Source organism: Camellia sinensis, unplaced genomic scaffold (assembly GCF_055761805.1).
Source record: "Camellia sinensis isolate YWXY unplaced genomic scaffold, ASM5576180v1 Unanchor3, whole genome shotgun sequence".
Lineage (NCBI taxonomy): Eukaryota > Viridiplantae > Streptophyta > Magnoliopsida > Ericales > Theaceae > Camellia > Camellia sinensis.
Genome location: NW_028129178.1, coordinates 11,988,435 through 12,009,528, shown reverse-complemented (window position 1 = coordinate 12,009,528; position 21,094 = coordinate 11,988,435). Strand labels below are relative to the sequence as shown.

At 45.7% G+C, this 21,094-nt stretch overlaps 1 pseudogene across 1 annotated transcript; it reads left to right on the top strand.

Moving 5' to 3' along the window:
- Positions 1-260: 260 nt before the first annotated feature.
- Positions 261-20,857, top strand: LOC145816031 (rust resistance kinase Lr10-like; annotated as a pseudogene). Its single transcript, XR_014358509.1, has 3 exons — positions 261-1,375; positions 19,506-19,535; positions 19,613-20,857. The product of XR_014358509.1 is annotated as a rust resistance kinase Lr10-like (transcript).
- Positions 20,858-21,094: the final 237 nt, after the last annotated feature.

Here is a 21,094-nt window from a genome sequence, read left to right as displayed (position 1 = left end):
CATGCTCTTTATTTTAGCTATTATCCAAATACTATTAATTTTATAGAATGCCACGTCAACAACAAAGATGGAGGGAAATGATCCTAATAATTGAATATATTTTGCCTAGCGTTGAAGGCTAGCTACATGTAGCTAGTGAATATGAGTTGAGCCAAAATGCCTAATCATATGCCTAGTGCATTGGAATTGAAAAAAGTGAACCACACTAGGCATTTTAACTAACAAGCATCATATGCCTAGTGCATTGGAGATGCTCTCACATTCCCAACCTGAACCCAGAAAAAATAAATAAATAGAGAGAGATATCAATGTCTCATGTGAAATGAAGAACAAGACTACCCACCATTTCTACTTCAATCTTGTCTCACTACTACTACTACTGCTACCAATCTTCATCTTTTCTTTCTTTCTCTCCTCTGCAAATGCTGATTATTTCACTCCTCTGCAAATGCTGATTCTTTCAACAATGGCGGACTCACAGACACCGAATCATTATACATCAAGCAACGCCAGTTACTCTACTACAGAGACGAGTTCGGCGACAGAGGCGAGAACGTAACGATTGATTCGTCTCTGGTTTTCGAAAACCCTCGTCTCCGAAACGCTTACATTGCACTTCAAGCTTGGAAAGAAGCTATACTCTCCGATCCCCAAAATCTAAACGGAAATTGGGTCGGATCTGATGTGTGTCACTACACTAGAGTTTACTGTGCTCAAGCGCTCGACAACCGCTCGATTAAAACCGTCGCTGGAATCGATCTCAATCATGGGGACATCGCTGGGTACCTTCCGGAGGAGCAGTGATTCCTCACCGATCTTGCATTGTTTCACATAAATTCGAATCGGTTTTGTGGAACTGTGCCTCACAAATTCAAGAACTTGAAGCTTCTCTACGAGCTCGATCTGAGCAAAAATCGTTTCACCGGAAAATTCCCTCTGGTGGTACTGAAATTGCCGGTGTTGAAGTTCTTGGATCTTCGATTCAACGAGTTTGAAGGCAATGTACCAAACAAACTCTTCGACAAAGATTTAGATGCTATATTCATCAACCACAATCGATTCCAATTCGAGTTGCCGGATAACTTTGGGAACTCGCCGGTGTCGGTGATTGTGGTGGCGAATAACAAGTTTCGAGGATGTGTTCCAGCGAGTCTGGGGAACATGTCGAGGACTTTGAACGAGATTATACTGATGGAGAATGGGTTGAGGTCGTGTTTGCCTCCGGAGATTGGGTTGTTGAAGGAATTGACGGTGTTTGATGTCAGTTTCAATGAGTTGATGGGGTCGTTGCCGGAGACGATTGCGGGAATGGTGAAGGTGGAGCAGCTTAATGTGGCGCATAATATGCTTTCTGGGAGTGCTCCGGCGAGTATATGTAAGCTTCCAAGACTTGACAACTTTACGTTTTCTTATAATTTCTTTACTGGTGAGGCTCCGGTGTGTTTGAGCTTGCCTGGTTTTGATGATCGGAGGAATTGTTTGCCCTCGAGGCCTGCGCAGAGGTCGCTGGCGCAGTGCCGGCGCTTTTTGTCGAAGCCTGCTGTGGATTTTAGTGTTTTTAGGTGTAAGCCTTTTGTTCCGTCACCGGTGGTAACAACAACTTCACTCTGTCCTGCGACAACAATCGCACAATCCTATCATTATCCTCCGCAAAATGCTACGTTCCATCAACTACGATGACTCCACAATCCGCCTCATCGATATCGGCATACAAACCAACAACAACAGCAGCAACAACAACAACGTTTGCTCCTCTTTCCCTCTTCATTCTTTAACCCTTTCCAACTCCACTTTCGGAGATCCTTTTTGTCCGACTGTTATAACCTTTCTAGTGTTCTTGAATTGTGAAAATCCAGTGAAATCTCCTTATTACATTAACACGACGTCTTATTATTGCGACAATGGATTCAATTCCTCGTCATTGAAAGGCTATTCGTATGCTGTGGCTGGACAAGTGAGGGTTTGGGATGTCACCGACTCCTGCACTGTCCAGACCATTGCTATTTCTTCGTGGCCATTTATGATTGGAACTTAAATTGCATCGAATTTTTCATTCTCAGATGTTAACAAGGCTCAGGAATATGGGTTTGAGGTTTCGTGGGGATCAATAACTGCAAAAGTTGCAAAAAATGGGCATCTTGCTTTGGCGATGTTTTGAATGTCATTGCCGCTTGCTCGACTGTCTGCTCTTTTCAGCCTTCCTTTCTAAGTGAGTAAAATTTTCTGATCCCTTTTGTTTCGACCAAAAATACATTTTAAAAACCTCTACTTGTTGAATGATGACAGGAATTTCAGAAATTGATTTGCAGACAGGAATTTTATACATTTGAATGATGTGTTGATGACAAATTTAAATAACTAGTCTTTTGATTTTTTTTAGATGGTACAAGCCTTTTGATTTTTGATTTGAAATGACTGTACATAAACTTCACTGCCATTTCTTTAGGAGCACACTATTGAGGTGAGAGTGTCCAAAAAACCTCTACTTGTTTTTTGAAATTTTATACAACAAGAGGGTTTGGATATAGATAAAGTTTTTGATGTTGGAAATTGGCATAGCTTGTTGCTTTTATGATGCATAGTTTCTCTCATTGCAGTTCATGTGGAAGGTGTGAGCTTTACTCCCATTTTCCTTGTCTGTCAACTGTTTGATAAAATGCATATTGAGTTGATTTTTGAAATTTTGGACCTTTTTGAGGATAGAATTTAGGAAAATTTTGACTTAATAAAGTTTTTGTTCAAAGTCTTTTTTCATGTAAATTATTTGAGGGTATTTTCTACTTTTTTTTTTTTTTTTTTTTTTTTTTCTAAGGTTTGAGCCAAATAGCGAATTTTTTTTAAAAAAAATGATAAAGTTTTGTTCAAAGTCTTATACTAGGTTTAATTTTCTTTTTTCTTTTTTTACTATTTTACTTATTAGGTCTCAAATAAAAATTTAATCCAATCCTAGATTATGCAAATTTAGATAGTAATGTTGTAGTAAAAAATGCGAGGAGAGTAATGTTTAAGTGATATTTTGCTATAATTTGTTCGGTTTTATCTGGTATTATAGTTTTAAGTTTTTTGATATACCCTTTATTTTTATTTTTATAAATTGAATTTTGCTAACAATTTTAGTAGTTATATATGGAAGCAAACTCTATTTATTTATTTTTATGTGAATGTATAAAAAGCCCCATATTAAAACTTCACTTGTAGCTTAAAAAACTGAGGGTTGACCAATGCAATTGTGAACTTTTTCACTTTTTGTTGAACAGTAAGAGCTAATTTACAAATGTTGGCTTGACTATTTTAGTAGTTATCTGAATTAGTGGCTATAAATTCTTTTAATGCAAATTGATGGAGATGCCATCAGGATAGAGCAAGAAGGCTGATAGTACACATTATTTCGTTTTAATGATGGACAAGATAACGTTGTGAAAATTAAATAAGGATGTGGTCGGCTTGACATCTTTAATTCCCACTAGTTTTTGCAAATTTTGGTGGACTAACTGTACGGGGAGCAAATATTCAGGCAAGCCCGTACTCCTTTCTTCCGAGCTCCGTTACTGTCCGATCACCTACGAGCAAATAACGGTGAGCTACCCGGCGGTGTGTGGCCGGAAAATCCCTCCGACGATCAAGTTAGGACACACACAGGGGATAGATAGAGAGAAGGGAGAGTGTTGAGTGTTTAGTGTATGTCTCACCAAATGTTCATCTGTCTCCGTATGGGGGGCGTAGTCATGCTTATATACCTTCTGCACCCCAAATCTACTCCCAGTGATCTCTCAACACGTGGCACTGCTATCCCATCTGTCAGTATAAACCTTGCTGAGCACCACCTAACCCAACTGCCTGCCCATGCTCCGAGGAGCTCGGCAGCCGGGCAGTATCATCTCGGCCATCGTCTGCCATGCTGCGTTTCCTGCCCAAGTACTCCAACAGCTAAGCTCAGAGGAGGACCAGACTCGGCTGCATCTCGGCAAAGCCGAGCTTGGGACTACTCACACTTGTCTGCGGTTGACCTACCTGCCGAACAAACAGGTACCTCGGTCCAACCTTGCCTTTCCGGGCACCGGTCACTTAACTTGACTGGCTTCGCCTCCGCCAAACATGTAGCTCGGTCCAACCAAGCGTTGCCTTAACCGAGCAACTTCTTTCCAAACTAGGCCACACATCCTCGGCCCAACACTTGCCCGACCCAAATCTGTCCGGGAAAACTCTGTCTGGCATAGATCTGTCCGGCCCAGTACCAGATCATTAATCTCTCTCTCAATTGCCCCTTAATTCCGTCCGCGCGAGCGTGACTAGGATTACCTATACTGACCGGGATAATCTTTTCCTCGGTCCGCAGTTTGCAGAATGGCGATCAGGCCGGTTATTATTCCTGGCTTCAGGACCAGCCCGGTTGGCTCCTCGGTCGTCGTCTCGCCTGACCTTCCTGTCGCTTCAACTCTGACGCTCATTAATGGGAACACGTGTCGTCCTTCTATTCGCCCTCGAGCGGCTAACCCAGCCGTCTTTGCAAATTTGAATTTGGGCGGTTTCTTACCCTTTATATACATGCCCCTGCCCTCTTCCTTCCGTTCTTACTGCCTCTCTTGCTTATCAAGCTTCACAGAGCTCCTGCCCCTTGTTCCTTGCCAACGCTGAGTTTGTGCTTGAAGAAGAGGACTCTGCCCTACGCTCGTAAGTCCTCAAACTTCTCTTTTGTTGTCGTTTTCTTTGATATTTCACATATTAGGGCATGAAATCATAGCTTTTAGGCCTTGGGCACCTAAAACCATCCCAAACCCTCCATTGTTAACGGTGTTCTTCATTTTTCCTGAAGAACACTGAAGAACTGGGGCGGACCGAGCTCCTGGTCTTCATTTGATCCAAAAAACCAATCTAACTGAGCAAATAACATGTTTGTCTCAACCCCAGCAAAAACCGAGATAGCAAAAGGAATCGGTCGCTCGATCGGGCTAACATCTGGTCTGCTTGGGCGACCGAGCTCCTTAGTTAGCTTAGACGACCGAGGTGGTTTGGCACTCTTAATGACCGAGCTAAAGTCTAGCTCCCTTCGCGCGACCGCGCTCACACTTACACTTGCCATCATTTTCCTGCAGAGTCCAAGGGGACCACTGTCCATTCCTGAGGCTCTCAAGGCCGAGCAACAACCAATTACCACAGTGCCAAACTCCTCAGCCGAGCTATCCTAGGCTGGCCACAAATGGGGAAATTTCGATTTCTCGTAGATACTCCGGCTGCACTGGCTGCGTTCAGGGAGGAGTACGGCATCCCGACCGATGTCCACCTTGAACTTGCAGAAATTGAGACAATGCCTTAGGGCAGGGAGGAATGCCCCTTCACCGTGCTATCCATCGTCGAAGGGGGCCTTCGTTTCCCACTCAACCCATTGATCACCGAGTTCCTCCGTCGCATCGGGCTTACACCCACTCAAGTGTCCACCAACACCTACCGAATAATAAACGGTGTGCACGAACTTAACAATCGGCTAGGCATAAACTTAAGCTTAGCCGAGATATTGCGATAATATACTCTCGGTCACACCGATGATGGTCTCGCTTACTATCTTAAGATCAGGCCAGGCAAAGAAAAAATCGTGACCGGAACACCGGGCAAAGACTTGCACGATGACGATTTTTTCTGGTAACTGGCAATTACGAAACAGCCGAGGTACCGGGTTGGTTCATAAGCAAGAAATTCGGTTCCACATGTAAGCTGTGCTGTCTTGTTTGGTCAATTCGTTTTAACTATTCTGTGCTTCACCATTTACCTGTTCCTCATGCAGCAATTCAAGCCTTGCAAGCGAACTACCAATACCCCAACGCAGAAGCAATTCGGACCGTGCTCCGCTACAGCCACCGAGATTGCAACGAATTGCTCGGCTACGTGCCAACTTACAGATACTCAGCACCACGCCGGAGTAAAGTTATAGACTTTCTCCGTGCTCCAACTCCTCCCCGAGATCCAACTCTGCCAGACGTCCCGTTTATCCGGTTATCCGAAGCCGAGGAGATGGCGAAAAGGAGTCGCATCAAGAACTTACTGACCGCGACATCGGCTGAGATACCGAGCATTGTCCCCCATTCCCAAGTTGCCGGTGAATCCAGCGGCCCTGTGGTCGCCTTGGCGTCTCCAGCTGCCGGGCAATCCAGGCAAGAAGCTCGTTGGGCTAGCAAAAGGCCTCGTGCAGATCCATCTGCCTAGCTGGTTGTCGAGCTCTCCACCGAGCAACCCACAGAAGCCGCAGACCCAACTCCAGCATGGCGGCCGGAGCTTAAGCACCGGGGAAAAGACATCCCGGCTAACGCTTCGATCAAGGGTGATAAAGAGCACCTGCTTGCCTTTGATCTCTCAAAAGCCCTGCTTTTGCCGAGCGATGTGGTCGGTAGCGACCATGTTCCGGACACTCGGCTTGTGAAGTCTTCAGTAAAGTCCATGGCCAGGGTAAGTCTTAATCTTTTGCTGAAATTTTTGTGAAGTGTTTGCACGGTTTCTAATTTGTCCCAGCTTTATTGTTGCAGGCTATCCAAAAGCAGCACCTGGTCCTGGAGCGAATCCACCGACTGCGGCAGAAGGCGAATGACGCTGCCGGCCAAGTCCATAGTCTGCAGACCGAGCTCGGCCGAGCAAAGTCCTCACTTCAAGTGGCCAATGCTGACAATAACAGGTTGCTCGGTTAGCTTGGGGAGGCCGAGAAGAAGAGAGACGAATTTCAGACCGAGCTGGATGAGCTCAAGGCGTCCAGGGAGAAGGAGTGCGAGGATGCGAACAACACCGGCTTCAAAGAAGCCGAGGATAGCTACAAGAAGCAGGTCTTTGCCACTCAGGATATTTATTTCAAAGCGGGCTGGAAGTCAGCCTGTGAACATCTCGGTCAAGGCCCTAACACTGATGTGTTTGCCGCTCCTCCGGTTGCCTTCCTACCGGTCTACTTCGTGCCTTATGCCAACGACGTCTTCAGCGCGTTGCAAGCTGAGGCCGAGGAGGAACTGGCCAAAGAAACCGAGGTAAATGCCGAGGAAAGAAGCGGCGAGGAGTTGCCCGGAGAAGAAGAGGCCGGTGCCCAAGAGCGAACAACGGTTGATCTGGAGGCCGCTGAAGACGAGTTCTCCCATCTTTCCCCCCTAGTGTAGTTCTCTTTTTCTTTCATTTTGTGCTTTGTGTATGTAACCGGGCTCTATGCCCCTCCTCTGTACTTATTTTCTCATCAATGAAAGAGCCTTAATTTCACAAAAGTTTGCACGATTTTCTCCAATTCTAACTTTAGCAAAACATCTCGGTTTAGACCACCAGGCCTAATCGGAATGCTCATCGCGGTATAAGTAGCAAAATTGAACTCCGTCGACCGGAACAACCATCTCGGTGGGAACATCAAAGTTGAACAAACCATCAACTCCTTCAACCGGAGTAGGCCATCTCGGTTGGAATCCTAAGTTGGGCAAAATACCAACTCTTCCAACCGGAGTAAATCATCTCGGTTGGGAATCCGAAGTTGGGCAAAACACCGACTCTTCCAACCGGAGTAAATCATCTCGGTTGGGAATCCGAAGTTGGACAAAACACCAACTCTTCCAACCGGAGTAAATTATCTTGGTTGGGAATCCTAAGTTGGGCAAAACACCGACTCTTCCAACCGGAGTAAATCATCTCGGTTGGGAATCCGAAGTTGGACAAAAACCAACTCTTCCAACCGGAGTAAATCATCTTGGTTGGGAATCCTAAGTTGGGCAAAACACCAACTCTTCCAACCGGAGTAAATCATCTCGGTTGGGTTAACTACATCGAACAAAACAACAACGCCTTTCAGCCGGAGTAGATCATCTCGGCTAGAAATAATTAAGTTGAACAAAACACCAACTTCTTCAACCGGAGTAAACCATCTCGGTCGGGAATAACCAAGTTGAACAAATCACCAACTCTTCCAACCGGAGTAAATCATCTCGGTTGGGATGGCCTAAGTTGGACAAAACACCAACTCTTCAAGCCGGAGTAAAACATCTCGGTTTTTACATTAAAACAACAGTCCAAGTGCTAAAGCAAAATTACTTCTATATATTGACAAAAAGAATTACATTCTGAAGTGCAAGCCAAAAAATTCCTTTGCACAAGAAAAGAAAGCAAAAGCTTAGAAGTAATACAGTTTCAGGTTGGCCGCATTCCATGGCCGGGGTATTGCTCTTCCCTCTAGATCCTCCAAGTGGTAAGCCCCCTTGCCCGCCAGACCGGTGATCTTGTAGGGTCCTTCCCAATTTGCCCCTAGTTTGCCTTCACCTGGCACCAGGGTGTTGCCCATAACTTTCCTCAAAACCCAATCACCAACTTTGAACGGTCTGGGGTGCACCGTCTTGTTGTACTTCTTTGAGAGCTCTTGTTGGTAGGCGGCCACATGGATGAGGGCCTTCTCCTGACGCTCTTCCACTAGGTCCAGCTCCAAGGCAATAGCCTCGGCATTCAGTTCGGGCTCAAAACTCTTGCTTCTTAGGGTGGGCATGCCAACTTCCAAAGGTATTTCCGCCTCCATGCCATAAGCCAAAGCAAATGGAGTTTCCCCGGTAGATCGCCGCGGGGTTGTTCGGTATGCCCAAAGGACGCTGGGTAATTCCTCAGCCCATTTTCCCTTTGCCTTCTCCAGCTGTTTCTTCAACCCATCCAGTATAGTCTTGTTCGATGCCTCGGCTTGAGCATTGGACTGCGGGTAAGCCGGAGTGGAGTTGTAGAATTCAATCTTCAAATCTTCACAAAATCCTCTGAATAGGCGACCGCCAAACTGGGTGCCGTTGTCAGAGATCAAGATCTTGGGGACGCCAAACCGCGTGACCACGTTCTGCCAGACAAACCACTTCACGTCTTTCTCTTTGATTGTTGCCAAGGGCTCAGCTTCAACCCATTTCGTGAAGTAATCTGTGGCCGCAATGAAGAATTTCCGGTTACCCGGTGCTGTTGGCAGTGGCCCCACTATATCTAGCCCCCACATGGCGAAGGACCAAGGACTGGTGAGGGGAAGAAGTTCCCTAGCAGGCTGATGGATCTGATGGGCGAATTTCTGGCATTTTTCGCACTTGCGGACGTACTTTTGTGCGTCGGCCTGCATGCACGGCCACCAGTATCCCTGCGAAATAGCTTGGTAGGCCAAGGACCTGCCCCCTATGTGGCTGCCACAAATGCCTTCGTGAATTTCGTACAAGAAGGCCTCCACACTACTCGGGTGCACGCACTTTAGATAAGGACCAGTGAAAGACTTTTTATACAACGCACCAGATGGAGAGAGCCAAAACCGCTCTGACTTCACCTGGACTTTGTGTGCTTCTTTCTTGTCAGTTGGTAGAGTCCGGTCTCTGAGGAACAAGATTAAGGGGTCCATCCAGGAAGGACCTAGCGCGGCGCAGAGTACATCCGTCTGCCCGGCGTCTTCAATGCTTGGCCGTGGAAGAAAGTCCATTAACCGGGGGTTGGAGACGTACTATCCACCATCGAAGCGAGGCCGGCCAGCTCATCAGCTCGGCTGTTTTCTTCACGGCCAATCTGTTGGACACGGATTGCCTGAAACTGCTTGATGTGTTCCCTGACCAGAGCTTGGTACTTCGCCATTCTGTCATCCTTTGCTTCGTAAATCCCAGAGACTTGGTTAACCACAAGCTGGGAATCACTGTACACCAGTAGCTCGGCAGCCTTCATTTGAATAGCGCTCTTGAGCCCGGCGAGAAGGGCCTTGTACTCAGCCTCGTTGTTAGATGCTGGGAAGCCAAGCGTGATAGAATGTTCAATGGTTAGGCCATCCGGGGAGATAAGAACGATACTTAGGCCGGCATCGTGACGGTTGGACGCTCCATCAACAAAAAGCTTCCACATTTCCCCCACAAAAAGCGTCCAGCAGTCTGATGGGTCCTGAGAGTTGCGAAGGGCAATGGGATCACGGTTTCTTGGCTGTCTGGTTTCAAGTTCTGTGTTGATTGGTTCCACTCCAGCCCCCCTTGGTGATTCGGCACTGGACTCAGCAAGTCGGTCTACAATGCTTAAGTCCGTAGGCGAATCACCAGGTTGCGGTATTATGTCGGCCGCAGGCTCTGTGCTGAGTAGTTCCATTACTTCACCCTCTGACGACGCGGTACCAGACAGAGTGGGTGGGACAACAATACCCGACTCCGTCATCGCGTCACCGGTTGGTTGAATTGTACAAGTTGAGGGTACTACGGTGGGGCGCGCAAATTTCGTGTCGGCAACTCCACCCAGTTGTGGTGTCTCGGTCAGGCTTGCAGTTCCTTCTTCTTCTGCCGCGGCAATATCGACCGGGCATACCGGATGAGTTCCTGGCGAGAATTCAGCAACGAAATCAGCCAAAGTTTGGGCCTTTATGGTTGTGCGCGGTTGGAACTTTACATCAAACTGTCCCAATTCGACTGCCCACTTGAGAATTCGGCCTGAAAAGTCCGCCCGTTCAAACAAGGCCTTAAGGGGAAACTCGGTCAGTACAATGATGGTATGTGCGTGAAAATAATGCGCCAACTTCCTTGAAGCCATCATCAACGCCAACGCAAGCTTTTCCAGCGGCAAGTACCTCGTCTCAGACGGCAGCAAGCTCTTACTGACATAAAAAATTGGGAGGTGCTTGATTCCTTCAGCGCGGACTAGCACCGCACTGACTGTGTGCTGGGAGACGGCAAGGTAAAGGTAGAGTTCCTCACCCGGCTTTGGTGTAACCAACAGTGGCGGAGTAGACAGATATTCCTTGAGCTCGGCCAAAGCTCGGTCACACTCTTCGTCCCACGAGAACTTTGACTTCAATGCTTGAAAGAAAGGGCGACAGCGATCTGATGACCGGCTTATAAACCGATTAAGCGCGGCGGCCATCCCGGCCAGATGCTGCACGTCCTTAGCCGAGCTGGGCTGCTTCAACTCTTGCACGGCTCTGATCTGAGTAGGGTCTGCTTCGATGCCTCGGTTCGTGACTAGGAACCCCAAAAATTTTTCGGATCCCACGCCAAAGGCACACTTTGACGCATTCAAGCGCAGCTTGTGCTTCTTTAGAATGGAAAACATCTTGTCTAAGTCGGACAAATGGTTTGCCTCATGTCGGCTTTTTACCACCATATCATCGATGTAAGCCTCCATTGTCCGGCCAAACAAAGGAGCAAACATTTTGGTCACCATCCTCTGAAAAGTCGCCCCGGCGTTCTTCAAACCAAAAGGCATGACTCGGTAGCAAAAGAGCCCCCTCGATGTAGTAAAGGAGGTGATTTCTCGGTCGGGGCCATGGATGGCAATCTGATGATAGCCGCGGTAGGCATCCAAAAAACTTAGCCTGTTATGTCCAGCCGTCAAATCCACAAGCTGGTCAATTCTAGGCAAGGGAAAGCTATCTTTCGGACAAGCTTGGTTGACGGTCTTGTAATCAACGCAAACCCGCCACTTCCCATTTTTCTTCGGTACCACCACTGTATTTGAGATCCAACGAGGATAGTGTACTTCTTGAATTGCTCGTGCCTCTAGCAAATTCTTGACTTCTTCCGCAACTACCTCGGCGTGATGTAGCGCCGATCTCCTTGTCCTCTGAATAACTGGCTTGGCACCGGGGAAGACATTGAGATGATGGCAAATAAAACTAGGATCGAGGCCGGGCATGTCGTAAGGCGACCATGCAAAAACTTCGATGTTGGTCATTAAAAACTCAACCATCTCGGTCCGTTCTATGGCCGTAAAGCTTGAGCCGAGCAAGAAGAACTTGTCCGGCTGTTCTGTATCAATTCGCACCTCCACCAATTCCTCGACAGCTTTGTCTTCGGCCTTAGTGCCCACATCATCCAAGACACCCTGGTCCTCCGGTCCCTCAATCATTTGAACGAATCCTTTGGCAGCCCGGCTCCCGTTGACCGCCACGAAGCACTGCTTGGACATGACCTGATCGCCCCAAATCTCCTCGATTGCCCCCATAGCTAAGGGGAATCTCATTACTTGGTGGAAAGTCGATGCCACGGCTTGCATAGCGTGAAGCCACCCCCTTCCAAGGATCAAATTGTAAGTAGATGGCACCTGTAATACCCAGAACTCTACCTGTTTGACCACGGATCCCGCTTTGACCGGCAGGATAATCTTTCCCAAAGGCCACTCAGGTTGTGAGTTGAAACCAACCAACGGCGATGTCGCCTGGGCCAAATCCGTATCTCGGAGCTTCAGCTGTTGGAAAGCGTCGTAGTACATGATCTCGACTGAGCTTCCCTGATCGATCAAGATCCGTTTCACTTCAAAGTCTTTGACGCGGAGTGTAATTACTAAGGCGTCATTATGCGGTGTCTGAATGCGCTCCAAGTCCCTCGAGGAGAAACTGATCACTTCTTTCGCTTCCGTCCTCCCCCTCTTGAGCGCAGGCTGAACTGACAAAACTTCCCTCATGTGCTCGGCCTTTTTGATCATACCACGGAGCTCGCAAACGCGCGCCGGTTCCACTATGTCGTGGATGACATTCACAACCCCTTGAGGAGGTGCATCTCGGTCGTCCGGTCCCCGCGGATCAACCGGAACTTGATTTGCCTTGACGCCCCCATCAATGTAAAGATCCAGGTGCCCGGCCGCAACTAGCTCTTCCAGGTGTTGCCTCAATGGCAAACAATCCTCAGTCCGGTGGCCTCGCTCCCGATGAAACGTACAACGATACCGCGGATTGTAGCCCTTTTGTCCATCGCCCAACTTAGCAGGAAACCGGACATACTCCTCGTCTCGGATTTCACTAAGTATGCGATAGATTGGAATCTTGAAGACCGTGGTTATGCCAGTCCTTGCCTTCAACCTTCTGTTTGCGTCTGCTACGTCATCTCGGGGGTAGTCATCCCGGTCATTCCGACGTCCTCTACCCCGATTTTTCCGATTCGATCCACGGTCCGATTCCTCAGCGCGGTCAGAAGATCGGCCGGACTCCTGTCCGGCTGTATGCACTTTTTCAGCCTTCTTGTCTATCGCTGCCGGAACTGACTTCGCGGTAGATGCCGACGCGTCATCCTCAACTCGAATATGCTCATTGATGCGTTGCATGAGTTGGCCCATGGATGTCGGCTGGTGCATGGTAAGCGAGTCCCGCAGTCTATGTCCGACTGGAAGACCACGCTTGTATTGCGTGATTGCAAGGTTGACCGGGCAATCCAAGATCTCGTTGAAGGTTTCCCAATACCTTGAGTTGTATGCCTTCAATGTGTCGCTCGGTTCCATCTTGACACTAAGTAAATGATCGACTTCTTTTGGTGTTTTTGTGTTGGTTTTGAAGCGCGTCACAAAGGCTTCGGCCAACTGATGCCACTGTTGTATGCTCTCTTCCAGCAACCTCTCGAACCACTTCAAGCCCAGCTCGCCTAAACTCGACGGGAAGATCAGGCACATAAGTCCGTCATTTCGCCTATGTCCGGCCATAACCTGTCGGAAGTGGCTCACATGCATGTAAGGATCGGTTTTTCCGTCGTAGAGTGTGAACTTAGGCTGGTGGAAGCCTGCCGGAAGCGGTGTTGTTTCTATTTCCAGGGAAAAAGGGGTGGCACTCAACCTGGCCAAATCTGAATCCATTAGGAGTGGCGCTGCTTGGCGGGGTGGAGGCATTCCGACCTCTTCGCTGGAGTGAACCCCGTAGGATAACCGCTGGAACGCCGGTATCCTCTGAGCTTCGCGCCGGCGAGCCCGCTCCTTCAAGACCGCCCGCAAATCCTCCGAATGAGCGGAGTAAGAGTACCTCGATGTCGTCACCGGACGTGAGGGCCGGTAGGTGCTGTCTTGCGCGCTAGACTTCTCTGCATGCATATCGGAATCACCAACCTGGTAACTTCTGGTGATAGAAATGGATGGAGTGCGTCGCTGACTCAGTCCGCCTGAACGGCGGGATGGGGTGCACTCATTGTGGTCACCCACTCCAGCTACACCTTTCCCTTTGACATGCCGTTTGAGCTCCTCCATCTCCGCTGCCATTCGCCGGATGACAGCGTCTTGGTCCCTCAACTTGTGTTCCAAACGTCGGGCATGTGATTCTCTCTGCCGCCGATGACCGTCCGGACTTCGTGAATGACCATAACTTCTTCCGCGCTTATCCCGCGCGTCTCCTGACTGTCCTCCGGTGGGCGTCTCCAAGTCCGCCATTGGATGGATGGTGGGAGGTCCCTCTCTCCTTCGGGTATACTCCGGGGTGGCTCCGTCTATGGCAGACAACGGAAACTCATCGTTGTTCGCAATGGACGGCGATCAAACGAGCCTGGAAGACAAGGTTTTGTCTGTCAAGCTTCCCACAGACGGCGCCAATTGTACGGGGAGCAAATATTCAGGCAAGCCCGTACTCCTTTCTTTCGAGCTCCGTTACTGTCCGATCACCTGCGAGCAAATAACGGTGAGCTACCCAGCGGTATGTGGCCGAAAAACCCCTCCGACGATCAAGTTAGGACACACATAGGGGATAGATAGAGAGAAGGGAGAGTGTTGAGTGTTTAGTGTATGTCTCACCAAATGTTCATCTGTCTCCGTATGGGGGGCGCAGTCATGCTTATATACCTTCTGCGTCCCAAATCTACTCCCAGTGATCTCTCAACACGTGGCACTGCTATCCCATCTGTCAGCATAAACCTTGCTGAGCACCACCTAACCCAACTGCCTGCCCATGCTCCGGGGAGCTCGGCAGCCGGGCAGTATCATCTCGGCCATCGTCTGCCATGCTGCGTTTCATGCCCAAGTACTCCAACAGCTAAGCTCAGAGGAGGACCGGACTCGGCTGCATCTCGGCAAAACCGAGCTCAGGACTACTCACACTTGTCTGCGGTCGACCTACCTGCCGAACAAACAGGTACCTCGGTCCAACCTTGCCTTTCCGGGCGCCGGTCACTTAACTTGACTGGCTTCGCCTCCGCCAAACATGTAGCTTGGTCCAACCAAGCGTTGCCTTAACCGAGCAACTTCTTTCCAAACTGGGCCACACATCCTCGGCCCAACACTTGCCCGACCCAAATCTGTTCGTCAAAACTCTGTCTGGCCTAGATCTGTCCGGCCCAGTACCAGATCATTAGTCTCCCTCTCACTAACATAATTTTTTGGCCAAAAATTACGGGCAAGTTGTGGAGCTTCATCTCGAGTGAGTATTCTTTCTTTGATTTTTAATCCTCTGAATGGAGAAGTTGTTTGCAAGACTATTGTTTGGTACAACTTATTTGTGATAGGGGTGTTCATGAATCCGATTGGTCCGATTTTAGAGTAAATCAGAAATCAAACCGGTCCTTAGGATTCTTTGAAAATTGAAACAGTAACCGAACTGTTAAATCTATATAACAAGTATGGTTCGATTCTACAATTCTAAACATTTTAATAACAAAAAATTTATACTACTATATAAGCAAAAGGGTCAAGTTTATCTCTAGTCCATAAGAATGGTAAGTTTTTACTATAAAAGGTTTTACATGAAAATTAGTTTTTAAAGTAAAAAATTTACATTGATGTAAACGGGTTATTCCAATTTCTTAATTGACACATCCTTAACATAAATAATTAAAAATAAATGAATGAAAATTTCAGTGTCGAATGATACCACAGTGTAGGGCTTGCCGTAGGCGTAGGTCAGCCTAGGGGCCTCCAAAATTTTATTGAAATTTAGGTCCTTGAAAAAATTTGGTTCTTATATCAGGTTTAATTATTTTGGAGACCCACTATGGTTTCCTTTTGATAATTCAAATCGTTCATGTTTAAAATCATAACGTGTAGATCATTCATGAAAAAAATTCAGGTCGATCCAATAATTGTATATATTAGTTTATGGCATTTATTTATATATAAAAAAAATGAACGACAAATATTATTTGAAAATTATACTATTCATTTTTTTGGAGACAACTGTAATAAACTAACGTGGTTACAGTTATCAAACCGACTTGAATTTTTTTAATAGATGATTTACACGTGGTCTAAAAAATGTACAGTTTGGATCATCAAGATGAGACCGTAGTGGGCCTTACGGGCCAGAACGACATTAGTCTAGTCCACAACTTGTTGCCATTTTTTTTTTTTTAGGTCTCAAATAAAAAAATGATCCAATCCTAGATTATGCAAATTTAGTTAGTAAATTTGTAGTAAAAAATGTGAGGAGAGTAATATTTAAGTGATATTTTGCTTAAATTTGTTCGCTTTTTTCGGCTATTTTAGTTCTAGTTTTTTGGGTACCTTTTTACAATTTTTGCGAACTTACATCAATTTAGTTATAAAAGCTGTGCAATACATTACCTCACATGTGCAAAAATATAATAAGAGTAATGCTACGTATATCATGAAAAGTTTTATGAAACTAATCCAAAGGTAATTGCATAATGTGGGAGCCAAATATTTGTTATACTAAAGAAAACCAATTTGATCGGGCCAAAGGCAATTCGGAGCTATTCTAAGCCAAGTAAATACTGGCACACGACTGGAAGGCCGAATAAACAATTATGTGAAGGATTAAGAGTAAGCCCAACCTTAGGGCCTAGAAACGAATATAAATAGAGCAACATCAACCAAAGAGAGGTATGCGAGAATAGATTAAAAAAACTTGAGACAGAAACGAACTAGAGAGCATATACTAACTTGTTCGTCGGAATGTTAATTCTGGCACCCCTGATCGGAGTGTTCATCATTTTTCAGGTGGCAATCTGAGGATTAGGAACATCTTACAGGATCCTAGAGTATTTCCAAACCACTTCTCTACAATTGGCGCCATTTGTGGGAATACTCAAGCACATCCATGGCGAGCGTAACAGATGATCCTCCGGTAGTCGCTAACGACCTTATGCCAAGAGATGACATCACTCCAAGAAACATGTTTGAACCAGAGAATATCACCGCACAACGGGCCTTGAACTTCGACTCAGTAGCCCAGACCTCACCCTTGACATCAGTGTATGAGACAATGCAAACGATTATGGATCAAGCAAAGCAAACGAACAGCAGCTGGAAAACATGATGGCTGAGAATGAGCGCCTTCGCCAGGATTTGGCCCTAGAGGTGGCAAAATCCCAGCAGGCCGCGTGCCAAGACCGGGGTCGACCTTCGGAGAAGAAGGATGGTCGATGACATCAACTTCGAAAACATGATAGTAATAGTGATTCTGACTCATCATCCTCGGAATCCAGAAAGAAGGGACGAGTCGATGTATCCAGCTTATCAAAAGGAAGTTCGCATGTACGACATAAACGAGGGAGGAGAAATGATTCAGATAAAGAAGATAAGCATGACCCTTTTGTGTGACGAATCGCAAAGGCAGTGCTACCCAAGAAGTTCAAAGCGCTGTCGTTCACCCTGTATGACGGAAAATCGGACCCCACTGATCACATTCGTCATTATAAACAAGCGATGACACTTCATGCTGACGATGAAGTTCTCATGTGTCGAATATTTTTGAGCAGTCTAGGACCACTGGCCGTCAGATGGTATTATAAACTGGAGCTGATATCGATTAAGAGCTTCCATCAACTCCAAAAGTCCTTCAGGGCAAGATTCATCACCAATGAGATCCAGCCAAAGCAAGCTGATTCTCTCTGGGCAATGCAAATTAAACCAAAAGAAACCCTTCGTGAATATTCGGCACGCTATTGGGAATACTTTAATCTAGTAGATGATGCCTGCAATGACTCCATGGCCATTACCGCCTTTAAGATGAGATTGCATCCTGATAGTCCCCTCCGTAGTTCATTGACCAGACGGCCACCCAAAATAGTTTGGGTGTTAATGAAGAAAGTTGAAGAATATTGCAAAGTGAAAAACGATGCCCTGCGGGTCAAAGCTGGGTAAAAAGCCGTTAAGAAGGCTCTGCCAAGAATCGTTCAGCCAATAAGCGTCGTGCTATCAAGAAGCCTTGAACCACGAAATCGGGCCAAACGGGACAAAAGGCGAGACTCGCGCCGATCAAATGACCAATGTTCACATTGAGCGAATGAACAATATCAAGTGGATAGTAGGCGCACAAGGTGTTCAGACAAGAAATATACAGAGTTAACAGAGCTGATCAGTAAGATTTTATCGAAAGTCAAACACCTTCCGTTCTTTAGGTGGCCGTCCAAGATGATGTGACCTCCCAATACGAGGATACGGGATAAATGGTGCAAGTATCACAAAGACCACGGTCATGACACCGACAGTTGTTATGCACTAAAGGATCACCTAGAGGAGCTGGTGGTGTAACACATCCGGAAGAATAATTCATCGAACACCGTAGCCTTACGGCCGGATTCACCTCCACTCGGTGTAATTCATATGATATACAGCTTGCTGACGTCATCCGAGGTGCATACAATTCAGTTGCAGACTAGCCCACATAGGCCAATCACGCTAGCGAAAAGGTCCCATGAAACTGGGAGGATTAGTTTCGATGACACTGACTTAGTTGGAGTAACCCTCCCCCACCCTGATCCCTTTGTCATCGAGCTACGTGTGAATAGATTCACCATTGAACATGTTCTCATTGATCAAGTACATACATTAGAAGTAATGTATTACAAAATTTTTGTTAAACTCGGCTTCACTGACTCGGATCTGTCCTCGGTCGATTATCCACTATTCGGCTTCAATGCTAACCGGAGTATCCTTTGGGCAAAGGGAACATGGTCATCTTCTTGATTCTCTTCTTGGTCTTGAAACTCTCAGCCGGACAAGATGAGTGCACCCTAACAACATGTTTAGACCATGGTTCAACCATCCGATTCCCATTTCGTCTAAACAACCGCCAGCCTCAACACTGTGGCTGTCCCGACTTCGATCGTTCTTGCTCCCAAACCAACGACACAGTCCTTGACCTCCTATTTTCTGTTAAAGTTTTGATCAACTACATAAATTACACATCTCAATCCATTCACATCACTGACCCATATGGTTGTTTTCCTCACCAGCTTCGAAACCTTAACTTGTTTTCCTCTCCATTCCAATTCTCCGATTTCGTCTCTGATTTCAGCTTATTCAGTTGCCCTGCAAAAGGGCAACAACTCTATTACAATACCTGCCTTGGCGGCAAATCAGGTAGTGAAGTTATTGCTGTTTACTTTATTTTTTTATCGACTCTGAGTCCTTATTATTTTGCATAAAGATGTATAATATTCCGTCTGTTCCTTCTGAGGTATTTGATCGAACACTTGACCTACAATTGAAATGGCCGAAACAGATATGTGACAACTGTGAAGTGCAAGACAAGTACTGTAGATTGAATATCAGTAACAGTATGGGACATGAAAATTTTAAACCGCCAAAGGAAGGTATGTACCTCTTTCACTTGTTTGTTTGTTGCATTCATTTGATTAGGTAGGGTTGAATGTTCATGGTTTGGATCAAGGTAGTGTTTGTAATGTAGGCAACATGTTTGTTAGAAGCTTACTTAGGCTGGTTTTATATTTGTTGAAAGGGTTGGTTACTTAAGGCAGTTTTGTATCTCCCTGTTCTTAAATTTAAAAGCTTTTATTTTTTATTTTTTATCAAAAAATAAAATATTATGGCCCTCTATAGCTTCCACATGCTTGTTGACAAGTATTCTCCTTATTTTACAGGCGAATCGAAAAAGTCGCGAGTGATTGCAGGTGAATTTCTTCACCACCTTTCATGTTTGTAGTGAATATGGAATTTTCGTTCCTAATTTCGTTATTATAAATTACAGGTGTGGTTGTATGCTCTTTTCTTCTTGTTATAGTGGTCATTGCGTTGTATTGTGTCCACAAATCAAAGAAAATAAAGAGAGAGGACCAATCAAAGATTGAAAGATTCTTGGAGGATTACAGGGCTCTCAAGCCATCAAAATATTCTTATGCAGATATCAACAAAATTACAAATCAATTTACGAACGAAGTAGGCCAAGGAGGCTATGGAACAGTGTATAGCGGACAGCTTTTCAACGATGTTCATGTTGCAGTTAAAATTCTCAATAGTTCAAAAGGAAAAAGGGAATATTTCATCAACGAAATGGGAATAATAGGTAGAATCCACCACATCAATGTGGTTCGCCTGGTCGGATATTGTGCTGATAGAGGTTTAGAAGAGCTCTTATTTATGAATTCTTACCGAATGATTCACTGGAAGAGTTTGTCATCTGGTCACAAGAAAGGTTTACTTGGTTGGAAGAAGTTGCAGGATATTGCTCTAGGCATAGCCAAAAGAATTGAATATCTTCACCAAGGGTGTGATCAATGGATCATTCACTTTGATATTAAACCCCATAATATCTTGTTGGACCACAATTTAAATCCGAAGATCTCGGATTTTGGTCAAGCAAAGTTGTGCTCAAAGGAACAAAGTATTGTATGCATGACTACTGCTAGGGGAACCATTGGCTATATTGCACCTGAAGTGTTCTCCAGGAACTTTGGGAATGTGTAATACAAATCAGATATCTATATCTTTGGGATGTTGTTGCTTGAAATGGTAGGAGGGAAAAAAGATTTTGATGTAACAGTGCAAAACACCAACCAAGTGTACTTTCCTGAATGGATTTACAATCGTTTGCATCGCGGAGAAGAGCTGGGAATCCAGTTGATGGATGATGCGGATGCCAAGATTGCAAAGAAGTTAGCTATTGTGGGACTTTGGTGCATTCAGTGCTACCCGGTAGATCGACCCTCCATGAATGTTGTGGTTAAAATGTTAGAAGGAGATGGGGACACTCTGATCATGCCCGCCAATCCATTTTCCTCCACAAATCCAACAGCAAGTAGTGGAGTAGTGGATGTAAGGCCTGTAAATAGTGAGTTAGAAATTATTGTTGAATCTGAATAACAAAATTAAGCTATGTCAATTTTATTGTAGTTTCATCAGAGTAGAAATCTCTCTTCTGTCATCGATCAATGACTGGTCGTTTTATATGCATAAATCTAGTTTTTGATTAACACATTTGGTTCTTTCTTTAAAAGGTCATGGCATAGCGAATTAACAAAGAGCAAGTTCATTCAATCTGGTTTTTATCATAGTTAGGGAGCACTTCATACCATTATGCAGCAACTACATGAATTAATTAAGATTCTTAGGGGTCAATGTTTTTAGGGTGATTTGGTTTTCAGCTTGCAACCACAAGATTTTACTTTTCTATATTAACAATTGCATATTAATTTTAAAATTATCTAAGCTAAAATTGGCCACTTAACAATTC